Source organism: Theobroma cacao, chromosome 9 (genome assembly GCF_053813885.1).
Source record: "Theobroma cacao isolate CCN51 chromosome 9, ASM5381388v1, whole genome shotgun sequence".
Lineage (NCBI taxonomy): Eukaryota > Viridiplantae > Streptophyta > Magnoliopsida > Malvales > Malvaceae > Theobroma > Theobroma cacao.
The window spans coordinates 13,759,025-13,772,138 of NC_142647.1; the positions used below are offsets into that span (position 1 = coordinate 13,759,025).

The 13,114-nt window shown below is 37.7% G+C and overlaps 3 long non-coding RNA genes across 3 annotated transcripts in view; 1 reads left to right on the plus strand and 2 right to left on the minus strand.

The window, feature by feature from the left end:
- Positions 1–13,114, minus strand: part of LOC148760746 (uncharacterized) — a 49,357-nt gene that overhangs the window by 26,501 nt on the left and 9,742 nt on the right. The window lies entirely within an intron of this gene.
- Positions 5,076–7,128, plus strand: LOC148760748 (uncharacterized). The gene is made up of 3 exons (XR_016028147.1): positions 5,076–5,384; positions 6,033–6,116; positions 6,952–7,128. It is a non-coding gene; the product is annotated as an uncharacterized LOC148760748 (long non-coding RNA).
- On the minus strand, positions 9,536–11,400 carry LOC148760749 (uncharacterized). The gene is made up of 3 exons (XR_016028577.1): positions 11,298–11,400; positions 10,565–10,648; positions 9,536–9,729 (listed from the first exon to the last, which is right to left on the minus strand). It is a non-coding gene; the product is annotated as an uncharacterized LOC148760749 (long non-coding RNA).

The following is a 13,114-nucleotide window of genomic DNA, read 5'->3' on the forward strand; positions in this document are numbered from 1 at the left end:
TCTTTGCAGCAATGGCTGGTCAAGCTCAGACTGGTCAAGTTCCACCTGTAGTGCCTCCAGCTACTCATTTAGTTCCACCACCAATACAGGATGTATCCATTTCCAAGAAGCTGAAGGAGGCTAGCCAATTGGGTTATGTATCTTTCACTGGTGAGTTGGATGCCACTGTGGCAAAGGACTGGATTAATCAGGTGTCCGAGACTCTATTTGAATGGGATTAGATGATGACATGAAGCTGATGGTGGCTACGAGATTATTAGAGAAGAGGGCTCGTACTTGGTGGAATTCGGTGAAGTCCCGTTCCGCTACTCCTCAGACATGGTCCGATTTTCTCAGGGAATTTGATGGTCAGTATTTCACTAATTTCCATCAAAAAGAAAAGAAGAGAGAATTTATGAGTTTGAAACAGGGAAATCTAACTGTAGAGGAGTACGAGACTCGTTTTAACGAGTTGATGTTATATGTGTCGGATCTGGTGAAATCTGAGCAGGATCAGGCCAGCTATTTCGAGGAAGAGCTCCGTAATGAGATCAAAGAACGAATGACAGTGATTGGTAGGGAGCCACAAAAGGAGGTGGTACAGATGGCTTTACGGGCTGAGAAGCTCGCGACTGAGAATAGAAGGATTCGGACTGAGTTTGCAAAAAGGAGAAATCCTGGTATGTCTTCTAGTCAGCCAGTAAAAAGAGGCAAGGACTCAGCGACTTCAGGGAGCACTACTTCTGTTTTCGTGACATCTCCTCGACCTCCATTTCCACCATCACAGCAGAGACCTTCGAGGTTTAGCAGATCTGCTATGACTGGTTCTGGGAAGAGTCTCGGAGGTTCTGACAGATGCAAAAATTGTGGGAATTATCATAGTGGGCTATGTAGAGGGCCAACAAGATGTTTCCAATGTGGACAAACGGGTCACATTAGGAGTAATTGCCCACAGTTAGGACGAGCCACTGTAGTTGCATCATCTCCACCAGCTCGCACAGATATACAGAGGAGAGATTCTTTTGGGTTACCACCGAGACAGGGAGTAGCCATACGGTCTGGTGTGGAGAGTAATACCTCGTCACATCCACCTTCGAGACCACAGACTCGTACCGCGACAAGAGTTTTTGCTGTGACAGAAGATGAGGCACGAGTCCGACCTGGAGCAGTGACAGGTACTATGTCTTTATTTGATAAAGATGCTTATGTTTTGATAGATTCTGGCTCAGATAGATCTTATGTGAGTACGACATTTGCATCAATTACTGATAGAAACCTGTCACCATTAGAGGAAGAAATTGTAGTGCATACCCCTCTAGGAGAACAGTTGATTAGAAATACTTGTTCTAGAGACTGTGGGGTAAGGGTAGGTGAGGAAGAATTTAGGGGTGACTTAATTCCTCTAGAGATCTTGGATTTTGATTTAATATTAGGTATGGACTGGTTAACTGCACATCGGGCGAACGTGGATTGTTTTCGAAAAGAAGTTGTTCTTCAGAATTCGGAGGGAGCAGAGATTGTGTTTGTAGGGGGACGTCGAGTATTACCATCTTGTGTAATCTAGGCCATCAAAGCTTCAAAATTAGTGCAAAAAGGGTATCCGACTTATTTGGCATACGTGATCGATACTTCAAAGGGGGAACCTAAGTTAGAGGATGTCCCAATAGTAAGTGAGTTTCCTGATGTATTTCCTGATGATTTACCGGGACTACCTCCTAATCGAGAGCTTGAGTTCCCTATTGATTTACTTCTGGGTACCGCACCTATTTCTATTCCTCCATATAGAATGGCTCTAGCAGAGTTGAAGGAACTGAAAGCCCAGTTGCAAGATTTGGTGGATAAAGGTTTCATTCGCCCTAGCATTTCTCCTTGGGGAGCACCAGTCCTATTTGTAAAGAAGAAAGATGGCACTCTTCGATTGTGTATTGATTACCGTCAGCTGAACCGAGTGACCATCAAGAATAAATACCCTTTACCCCGGATAGATGATCTTTTTGATCAATTACGAGGTGCTATGGTATTCTCTAAGATTGATTTGAGATCTGGGTACTATCAGTTGAGGATTAAGGAGCAGGATGTACCTAAGACTGCCTTCAGGACGCGTTATGGGCATTATGAGTTTCTAGTGATGCCGTTTGGTTTGACTAATGCCCCGACAGTTTTTATGGATCTTATGAACAGGGTGTTCCATCCATACTTGGATAAGTTTGTGATAGTATTCATCGATGACATCCTGGTTTATTCGAAGAATGATGATGAACATGCTGCCCATTTGCGCATTGTGTTGCAAACTTTGCGCGAGAGACAACTCTATGCCAAGTTCTCTAAATGTGAATTCTAGTTGAAGGAAGTGGTTTTCTTGGGACATGTGGTGTCCGGAGCTGGAATTTATGTCTATCCCAAGAAGATTGAGGCAATCTTGCAATGGGAGCAACCGAGAACGGTAACAGAGATTCGTAGTTTCCTTGGCTTAGCCGGTTATTACCGGAGATTTGTTCAGGGATTTTCTTTGATAGCAGCTCCTCTGACTCGTTTGACTCGTAAAGGAGTTAAGTATGAGTGGGATGATGTTTGTGAGAATCGATTTCAGGAGCTAAAGAACCGGTTAACCTCCGCTCTCGTTTTAACACTTCCTGTTAGTGGAAAAGAATTTGTGGTATACAGCGATGCATCTAAGTTGGGATTAGGGTGTGTGTTGATGCAGGATGAGAAAGTAATAGCTTATGCTTCCCGACAGTTGAAGAAGCACGAGACGAATTACCCTACTCATGACTTGGAGTTAGCAGCAGTAGTATTCGCTTTGAAGATTTGGAGACATTATTTATATGGTGAGCGTTGTCGGATTTTTTCTGATCATAAAAGTTTGAAGTATTTGCTCACCCAGAAAGAGCTTAACTTGAGACAGAGACGATGGTTGGAGTTGATTAAGGATTATGACTTAGTGATTGATTATCATCCGGGAAAAGCAAATGTTGTAGCGGATGCTTTAAGTCGTAAATCTTCATCGTCGTTAGCAACACTTCGGAGTTCTTATTTTTCGATGTTACTTGAGATGAAATCTCTAGGGATCTAGTTGAATAATGGTGAGGATGGAACCCTACTTGCTAGTTTCGTCGTGAGACCTTCATTGTTGAATCAGATAAGAGAATTGCAGAAATCTGATGATTGGTTGAAACAGGAAGTTCAAAAGCTGCAAGATGGAGAAGCTAGTGAGTTTAGACTCAGCGATGATGGTACTTTCATGCTTAGAGACCGAATTTGTGTTCCTAAGGATGATCAGTTGAGACGAGCTATTTTGGAGGAAGCTCATTCTTCCGCCTACGCTTTACATCCCGGAAGCACCAAGATGTATCGGACTATTAAAGAAAGTTATTGGTGGCCGGGTATGAAACGAGACATAGCAGAGTTTGTAGCGAAATGTCTCACATGCCAACAGATCAAGGCGGAGCATCAAAAACCGTCAGGTACTCTTCAACCTTTACCGATTCTTGAATGGAAGTGGGAACATGTGATTATGGACTTTGTATTGGGTTTGCCGCGGACACAAAGTGGGAAGGATGCTATTTGGGTGATTGTGGATAGATTGACTAAGTCCGCCCATTTCTTGGCTATCCATAGCACGTATTCTATTGAGAGGCTGGCAAGACTTTATATAGATGAGATGGTGAGATTACACGGAGTCCCAGTTTCTGTTGTGTCAGATCGAGACCCTCGATTTACTTCTCGATTTTGGCCGAAATTTCAGGAAGCTCTTGGAACTAAATTGAGATTTAGTACTGCCTTTCATCCACAGACAGATGGTCAATCTGAGAGAACTATTCAGACCTTGGAGGATATGTTACGGGCTTGTGTCATTGACTTTATCGGGAGTTGGGACAGACACTTGCCATTGGTGGAGTTTGCTTATAATAACAGTTTTCAGTCTAGTATTGGGATGGCACCATACGAGGCTTTGCATGGAAGGAAATGCCGAACTCCGCTCTGTTGGGATGAAGTAGGTGAGAGGAAATTGGTGAATGTGGAATTGATTGATTTGACAAACGATAAAGTCAAAGTTATCCGAGAGCGATTAAAGACAGCTCAAGATAGGCAGAAGAATTATTCGGATAAACGAAGGAAAGATTTGGAGTTTGAAGTCGACGATAAAGTTTTTCTTAAGGTTTCTCCTTGGAAAGGTGTGATAATTTGTGGTATTTATTGGATGATGAAAGGTGTGATTGGATTAGCGAAGAGGGGAAAGCTCAATCCAAGATACATTGGACCTTGTCGTATCATTGAAAGGATTGGGCCAGTGGCTTACAGACTTGAATTACCCCCAGAGTTAGATCGAATTCATAATGTCTTCCATGTCTCGATGTTGAAAAAGTATGTTCCCGATCCCTCTCACATTTTAGAGACACCTCCCATTGAGTTGCATGAGGATTTGAAGTTCGAGGTGCAGCCTGTACGTATTCTAGATCGAAAGGATCGAGTGCTAAGGAACAAGAGCATTCCAATGGTGAAAGTATTGTGGAAGAATGCTCAAATGGAGGAGATGACGTGGGAAGTCGAGAGCTAGATGAGAAACCAATATCCACATCTTTTATTCGAATCAGGTAAGTGAAATTTTGAGGTCAAAATTTTATTTTAAGGGGGGTAGTGCTGTAAAGCCCGACCTTATAAAATACTATTCATGACATACATGTGATGATAGCATGATTGCATGCTAGGAGAGTCCCGAAAAATTTACAAAAGTCGGTATTGTACCTAGAGGTACAACAAAGTTTATTTAATCCTCGAACTAGATCAAATAGGAATTTTAAGGTGAGATTAAGAGTTTCACAGTTCATGGATGACTTAAAATGATAATTTGGAGTTTGAGGATCAATTTGGAGTCAAATCGGAATTTTCACTAACTAGGGGCAAAATGGTCATTTGCCACCTGGGACAAAATGGGAATTTTAGAAAAGATTTTTTTGACCCCATTTGACTTATTAGAGTATAATTTGACTTATTGAAGTATGATTTGAGGTTTAGAAGTGAAAAATTTTAATTTCGGTATAATTTGGAGTATAGGGGTAAAATGGTAATTTTGCCACCTCAGGGGCAAAATTGTAATTTTCCACCACCAGGATATTTTTTCCAGCACATGGTCTTCCTTTGTCTTCATCTTTGACCCTTGACTAAACATGTGGTGGAGATAAAATGTTTAAATTTTTAAAATTTAAAAAACGGGCCAATGACATGATGCCATGTGTCATGCCTTTATTAATTTATTATTTTCCTTTTTAAAAGGCACAAAATCAGCCCATCTTCCACCCCATGGCCGGCCAAACCAGCAAGAAGAGAGAGAAAACAAAAACAAAACCCTAGAGAGAGAAAATCAAAGAAAAAGTGTGAATTTTCAAGGAAATTAAGTGAAAAAGGTGAGTTTTTTCTATTAAGCTTGAGTTTTCTTATTCCCAAGCATTTCTCTTTATTTTCCATGATTAAATTACATGTTCTCATGATGAATTCAATTCTGAAAAAATTGGTTAGGAGAGAGAAAGTTGTTGGATTTATTTGATTTTAATTTATGTTAGTGTTTTTAGTTAGTTTAGCATATTTAGAAACAAAACAACAAGAAAAGAATTTATTTTCTCCCCCAACCATTAATGGCTGAATTTACCATGTAGTGAGTGAGGATGAGTTTGATTTTATTCTAGGAGAATTGGTTAAGGAATGATGAATTATGAGCCTAGAAAAATAATGGGAATTTTCGAAGCAAAAATACGAATTTTTACCCACTAGGGGTATTTTTGTAATTTGCTGTTGGAACTGATAATTTGCACCACACTGAGGGACATTAAGTTAATTTGGGTGCAATTGAGGTATAGAAACTGAAAAGAATTAAATTGGAGTTTAAACGGACCCGTTAGGAATTTAATCGGGTGATAAGACGAATTAGGCCAATACCGGGTTTAAATAGTTACCAGTGCATTTTTGCATTCCATATCATGCATTGGTAATCTAAATTAGTTTAATTTTGATTTAGTACCAACTTGGTGAAACTCTCGATTTTGTATTGTGTCAAGGTGGTGAGTCCTCCGATAAAGGCAAGGAAATTGCATCCGAAGATCAGTAGACAGAGTGCTTCGAAAGTCTGCATTCTAGACATAGTGAGTAAATTTACTGTCATTTTAATTATCTAGGGTGGTTTTTAAATGCCTTCATGAATTCTATGGAAAAAGGAATTTAAAAAGATAAATTTTCATGTTTTATGAATAAATGAGTTTCAATGAAATTAAATTATAAATTGTTTTGAAATTAATAGTGATTTTGAAAAATAGAGTACACGGAGACTGTTAATTGTGGCAATTTGATTGTTTAAATTAACTGGCTTATGATAAATCGAGCATGATTGGCTAGTTGGCAATTGTATTGAAATGCGAATTGTTTGGTTACCTTGAAAAACTACGAATTACAAAATTGCCATATCATGTTATTGAGTTTTCTTATATGGTGGATTATATATTAATTAATCACTGCAGTAGGGGGTTTCCGTGGATCAGCCTTTTAGAGGGGCACGGTAAACCCCGTTATATTCTTACCACGAACGGAGAGGCGCGTAGGGTATCTCCTGGGGTAAAGTTTAGGGTTCACTTCACGCTAAACCACCACGTGAGGGGGAACTCAGCCAACGCCAAGGAACGGCTATGTTTTCAAAACAAAAACATGATTTATGTGAAATGTGAATTTTAATAGCCTTGGCGGTCTCGGTAGGATGCCTCGGCCAAGGTGTCCCCGAGAATGGATTTATGGCACAAGCCTAGATTTTTATGAGATTCATAAGCCTCTTTACGTGTTTTGAACAAAATGTGTTCTAAGGCTATAACCCAGTTTATGATGATTTACTTTATTGTCTCCATGTACTCAACTCTAGATGTTTATGATGATGTTTGTTTACTCATTGGGATTTTATAATCTCACCACCCTCCTTTCCACCCATTTCAGGTTCAGTATAAACTGTAGATAGCTGATCTCATCGAGGACTACAGTGGGATCTGCATTTTCCAAACCGTAGGTTCACAGTCCTCTTTACTTTTGTTTATTCGGGGGCACTCTTGTTATTGTAAATTAAATTAAATATTTTGGCTTACTGTATTTAAGTATGTATAAATTTATTTAACTTTTACGTTATAAAAATTATTCACGTATAACTCTATAAATATTGTTTTATAAGAAAATAGAATATTTTACTTAATATTTCTTTTATTTTCTTATTATATTCAAATAACCATAATTTCGTTTTAAATGAAGATTTTAGACTTTTAAACTCATTTTGAATATGAATTGTGTGTTTTGTACTTGTATATTACGTTTTAGCCAGTTTTAGAATTTTTTAGAAAAATGACCAAAATACCCTTGTGAGATAAAAAATTAATATTTTATTTGTTTAAAGTTGGAAACAGCTTAAAATATTTTAGAACACGATATTTGACAATGGTTGCTCACAAGGGAACAGAGAAACTGATAGTAAAATCTTGCGGGGTTTCGGGTTGACATTCCGGGCAATAAGTGTCTACCGGGACACCGCGGCGGTTGTCACGGGCTCGAGGGGAGTACCGGGTCGTGACACATAAACTCAGTGAGTAAACAATGTCCGTCATTAACTTCTAAAGCCGAGTAAATGGAGACAGTTAACTTTTCATCAGACCATAATCCACAACATTTTGTACTTGTTTCAAATCATATAAAACAACACATTTCATTATAATACACATCACGACTTATGATTTTCTTAAAAACTTGGCTCGTGTCAAAAATATACTTGGTGATACCTTGGCCGAGGCATTCAACCGAGTTCGCCAAGGTTATTAAGTTAACAACTACTCATAAAAACATAATTTAGCCATCCCTTGGTGTTGGCAGAGTTCATCCTCAAGTGGTGGTTCGACGTGAAGTGAACTCTATCGTACCTTAGGAGATATCCTTCGCGCCTCTCATACTAAGGTAAATATAACGGGGTTTACCGTGCCCCTCTAATAGGCTGGTCCACGAAAACCCACCTACTACAGTGGCTAATTAAATAACCCACCAATCAATAAAATTTTGACAGCATAACGTGGCTAACATTGTCACTACCCGGAACTCCCCATCGGGCCCGTGACAACCGTCGTGAGGCCTTGACAAACATTCTTCACCCCGAATGTCGATCGCAACCTCGCAAGGCTCTCGTATCAGCTTTCGCACTTCCCCGGTGAGCAATAGTTATCAAATATCAAAATTCGAAGGATTACAAGTCATTTCCAAATCAGAACATAACATATTATTTTTTGGCTCACAGGGGCATCTTCGTCATTTTTGTCAAAAATTTTGAAACTTGCTAAAAATATAGTAGGTAAGCAGAAAATATATATTTAATGATTTAAAAAAAATTAAGTATTTAAAACGTTCATTTGAAGTGAAAAATTGACCATTTGAATATAATAAAAATATTCAATAAAATAAACTACTTCCTTGTAAAATAATTTTCATAAAACTATCGGTACATAATTCTTATAGGGTAAAAGTTAATTATATTCATATATACTATAAAGCAAATAACCAAAGCATAAAATTTCTTTTACAGTGACACGTGGGCCCACATTTAACCAAAATGCATCGGAAGCTGAAAAACCTACAACTTTTACCGATTCAAGTCCAAATGAAGGTCCTTGTCAAAGTCAGCTAACTATGAAATTCCCCGAGCTTGAAATGTGAGGAAATGAGGGTGGTGAGACTATAAAATCCTAGTGAGTAAACAGATACCATCTAAACTATCTAAAGTCGAGTAAGTGGAGACAATTGAAATAAGTCATCATACTGTAATTTCATTACCTTTCAACTCATTTCAACCAAATAAAATCAATCCATATAAATCGAGTAATCAACTTGGCTTATGAATTTCTTAAAACTTTGGCTCGTGCCAAAACTCATACTCGGTGATACCTTGCGCAAGGCATCCAACCGAGTCCGACAAGGCTGTTAAAATTTTTGTATACATTTAAAATATATTTTTAGTTTAAGAAAAATACAGCTGTTCCTTGGCGTTGGCTGAGTTCCCCTTCACGTGGTGGTTTGGCGTGAAGTGAACCCTAAGCTTTACCCCAAGAGATACTCTACGCGTGTCACGACCCGGTACTCCCCTCGAGCCCGTGACAACCGCCGCGGTGTCCCGGTAGACACTTATTGCCCAAAATGTCAACCCGAAACCCCGCAAGGCTTTACTATCAGTTTCTCTGTTCCCTTGGGAGCAACCATTGTCAAATATAGTGTTCAAAAATATTTTAAGCTGTTTCCAACTTTAAACAAATAAAATATTAATTTTTCGTCTCACAAGGGTATTTTGGTCATTTTTCTCAAAAATTTTAAAATTGGCTAAAACGTAATATACAAGTACAAAACACACAATTCATATTCAAAATGAGTTTGAAAGTCTAAAATCTTCATTTAAAACGAAATTATGGTTATTTGAATATAATAAGAAAATAAAAGAAATATTAAGTAAAATATTCTATTTTCTTATAAAACAATATTTATAGAGTTATACGTGAATAATTTTTATAACGTAAAAGTTAAATAAATTTATACATACTTAAATACAGTAAGCCAAAATATTTAATTTAATTTACAATAACAAGAGTGCCCCCGAATAAACAAAAGTAAAGAGGACTGTGAACCTACGGTTTGGAAAATGCAGATCCCACTGTAGTCCTCGATGAGATCAGCTATCTATAGTCTATACTGAACCTGAAATGGGTGGAAAGGAGGGTGGTGAGATTATAAAATCCCAATGAGTAAACAAACATCATCATAAACATTTAGAGTTGAGTACATGGAGACAATAAAGTAAATCATCATAAACTGGGTTATAGCATTAGAACACATTTTGTTCAAAACACGTAAAGAGGCTTATGAATCTCATAAAAATCTAGGCTTGTGCCATAAATCCATTCTCGGGGACACCTTGGCCGAGGCATCCTACCGAGACCGCCAAGGCTATTAAAATTCACATTTCACATAAATCATGTTTTTGTTTTGAAAACATAGCCGTTCCTTGGCGTTGGCTGAGTTCCCCCTCACGTGGTGGTTTAGCGTGAAGTGAACCCTAAACTTTACCCCAGGAGATACCCTACGCGCCTCTCCGTTCGAGGTAAGAATATAATGGGGTTTACCGTGCCCCTCTAAAAGGTTGGTCCACAGAAACCCCCTACTGCAGTGATTAATTAATATATAATCCACCATATAATAAAACTCAATAACATGATATGGTAATTTTGTAATTCGTAGTTTTTCAAGGTAACCAAACAATTCGCATTTCAATACAATTGCCAACTAGCCAATCATGCTCGATTTATCATAAGCCAGTTAATTTAAACAATCAAATTGCCACAATTAACAGTCTCCGTGTACTCTATTTTTCAAAATCACTATTAATTTCAAAACAATTTATAATTTAATTTCATTGAAACTCATTTATTCATAAAACATGAAAATTTATCTTTTTAAATTCCTTTTTCCATAGAATTCATGAAAGCATTTAAAAACCACCCTAGATAATTAAAATGACAGTAAGTTTACTCACTATGTCTAGAATGCAGACTTTCGAAGCACTCTGTCTACTGGTCCTCGGATGCAATTTCCTTGCCTTTATCGGAGGACTCACCACCTTGACACAATACAAAATCGAGAGTTTCACCAAGTTGGTACTAAATCAAAATTAAACTAATTTAGATTACCAATGCATGATATGGAATGCAAAAATGCACTGGTAACTATTTAAATCCGGTATTGGCCTAATTCGTTTTATCACTCGATTAAATTCCTAACGGGTCCGTTTAAACTCCAATTTAATTCTTTTCAGTTTCTATACCTCAATTGCACCCAAATTAACTTAATGTCCCTCAGTGTGGTGCAAATTATCAGTCCCAACAGCAAATTACGAAAATACCCCTAATGGGTAAAAATTCGTATTTTTGCTCTGAAAATTCCCATTATTTTTCTAGGCTCATAATTCATCATTCCTTAACCAATTCTCCTAGAATAAAATCAAACTCATCCTCACTCACTACATGGTAAATTCAGCCATTAATGGTTGGGGGAGAAAATAAATTCTTTTCTTGTTGTTTTGTTTCTAAATATGCTAAACTAACTAAAAACACTAACATAAATTAAAATCAAATAAATCCAACAACTTTCTCTCTCCTAACCCATTTTTTCAGAATTGAATTCATCATGGAAACATGTAATTTAATCATGGAAAATAAAGAGAAATGCTTGGGAATAAGAAAACTCAAGCTTAATAGAAAAAAACTCACCTTTTTCACTTAATTTTCTTGAAAATTCACACTTTTTCTTTGATTTTCTCTCTCTAGGGTTTTGTTTTTGTTTTCTCTCTCTTCTTGCTGGTTTGGCCGGCCATGGGGTGGAAGATGGGCTGATTTTGTGCCTTTTAAAAAGGAAAATAATAAATTAATAAAGGCATGACACATGGCATCATGTCATTGGCCCGTTTTTAAAATTTTAAAAATTTAAACATTTTATCTCCACCACATGTTTAGTCAAGGGTCAAAGATGAAGACAAAGGAAGACCATGTGCTGGAAAAAATATCCTGGTGGTGGAAAATTACAATTTTGCCCCTGAGGTGGCAAAATTACCATTTTACCCCTATACTCCAAATTATACCGAAATTAAAATTTTTCACTTCTAAACCTCAAATCATACTTCAATAAGTCAAATTATACTCTAATAAGTCAAATGGGGTCAAAAAAATCTTTTCTAAAATTCCCATTTTGTCCCCAGGTGGCAAATGACCATTTTGCTCCTAGTTAGTGAAAATTCCGATTTGACTCCAAATTGATCCTCAAACTCCAAATTACCATTTTAAGTCATCCATGAACTGTGAAACTCTTAATCTCACCTTAAAATTCCTATTTGATCTAGTTCGAGGATTAAATAAACTTTGTTGTACCTCTAGGTACAATAACGACTTTTGTAAATTTTTCGGGACTCTCCTAGCATGCAATCATGTTATCATCACATGTATGTCATGAATAGTATTTTATAAGGTCGGGCTTTACAGCACTACCCCCCTTAAAATAAAATTTTGACCTCAAAATTTCACTTACCTGATTCGAATAAAAGATGTGGATATTGGTTTCTCATCTGGCTCTCGACTTCCCACGTCATCTCCTCCATTCGAGCATTCTTCCACAATACTTTCACCATTGGAATGCTCTTGTTCCTTAGCACTCGATCCTTTCGATCTAGAATACGTACAGGCTGCACCTCGAACTTAAAATCCTCATGCAACTCAATGGGAGGTGTCTCTAAAATGTGAGAGGGATCGGGAACATACTTTTTCAACATCGAGACATGGAAGACATTATGAATTCGATCTAACTCTAGGGGTAATTCAAGTCTGTAAGCCACTGGCCCAATCCTTTCAATGATACGAAAAGGTCCAATGTATCTTGGATTGAGTTTTCCCCTCTTCGCGAATCGAATCACACCTTTCATCATCCAATAAATACCACAAATTATCACAATAGTATAATCAAATAAGATTTAATACTTGGAAATTTCAAATTATTACCTTTCCAAGGAGAAACCTTAAGAAAAACTTTATCGTCGACTTCAAACTCCAAATCTTTCCTTCGTTTATCCGAATAATTCTTCTGCCTATCTTGAGCTGTCTTTAATCGCTCTCGGATAACTTTGACCTTATCGTTTGTCAAATCAATCAATTCCACATTCACCAATTTCCTCTCACCTACTTCATCCCAACAGAGCGAAGTTCGGCATTTCCTTCCATACAAAGCCTCGTATGGTGCCATCCCAATACTAGACTGAAAACTGTTATTATAAGCAAACTCTACCAATGGCAAGTGTCTGTCCCAACTCCCGATAAAGTCAATGACACAAGCCCGTAACATATCCTCCAAGGTCTGAATAGTTCTCTCAGATTGACCATCTGTCTGTGGATGAAAGGTAGTACTAAATCTCAATTTAGTTCCAAGAGCTTCCTGAAATTTCGGCCAAAATCAAGAAGTAAATCGAGGGTCTCGATCTGACACAATAGAAACTGAGACTCCGTGTAATCTCACAATCTCATCTATATAAAGTCTTGCCAGC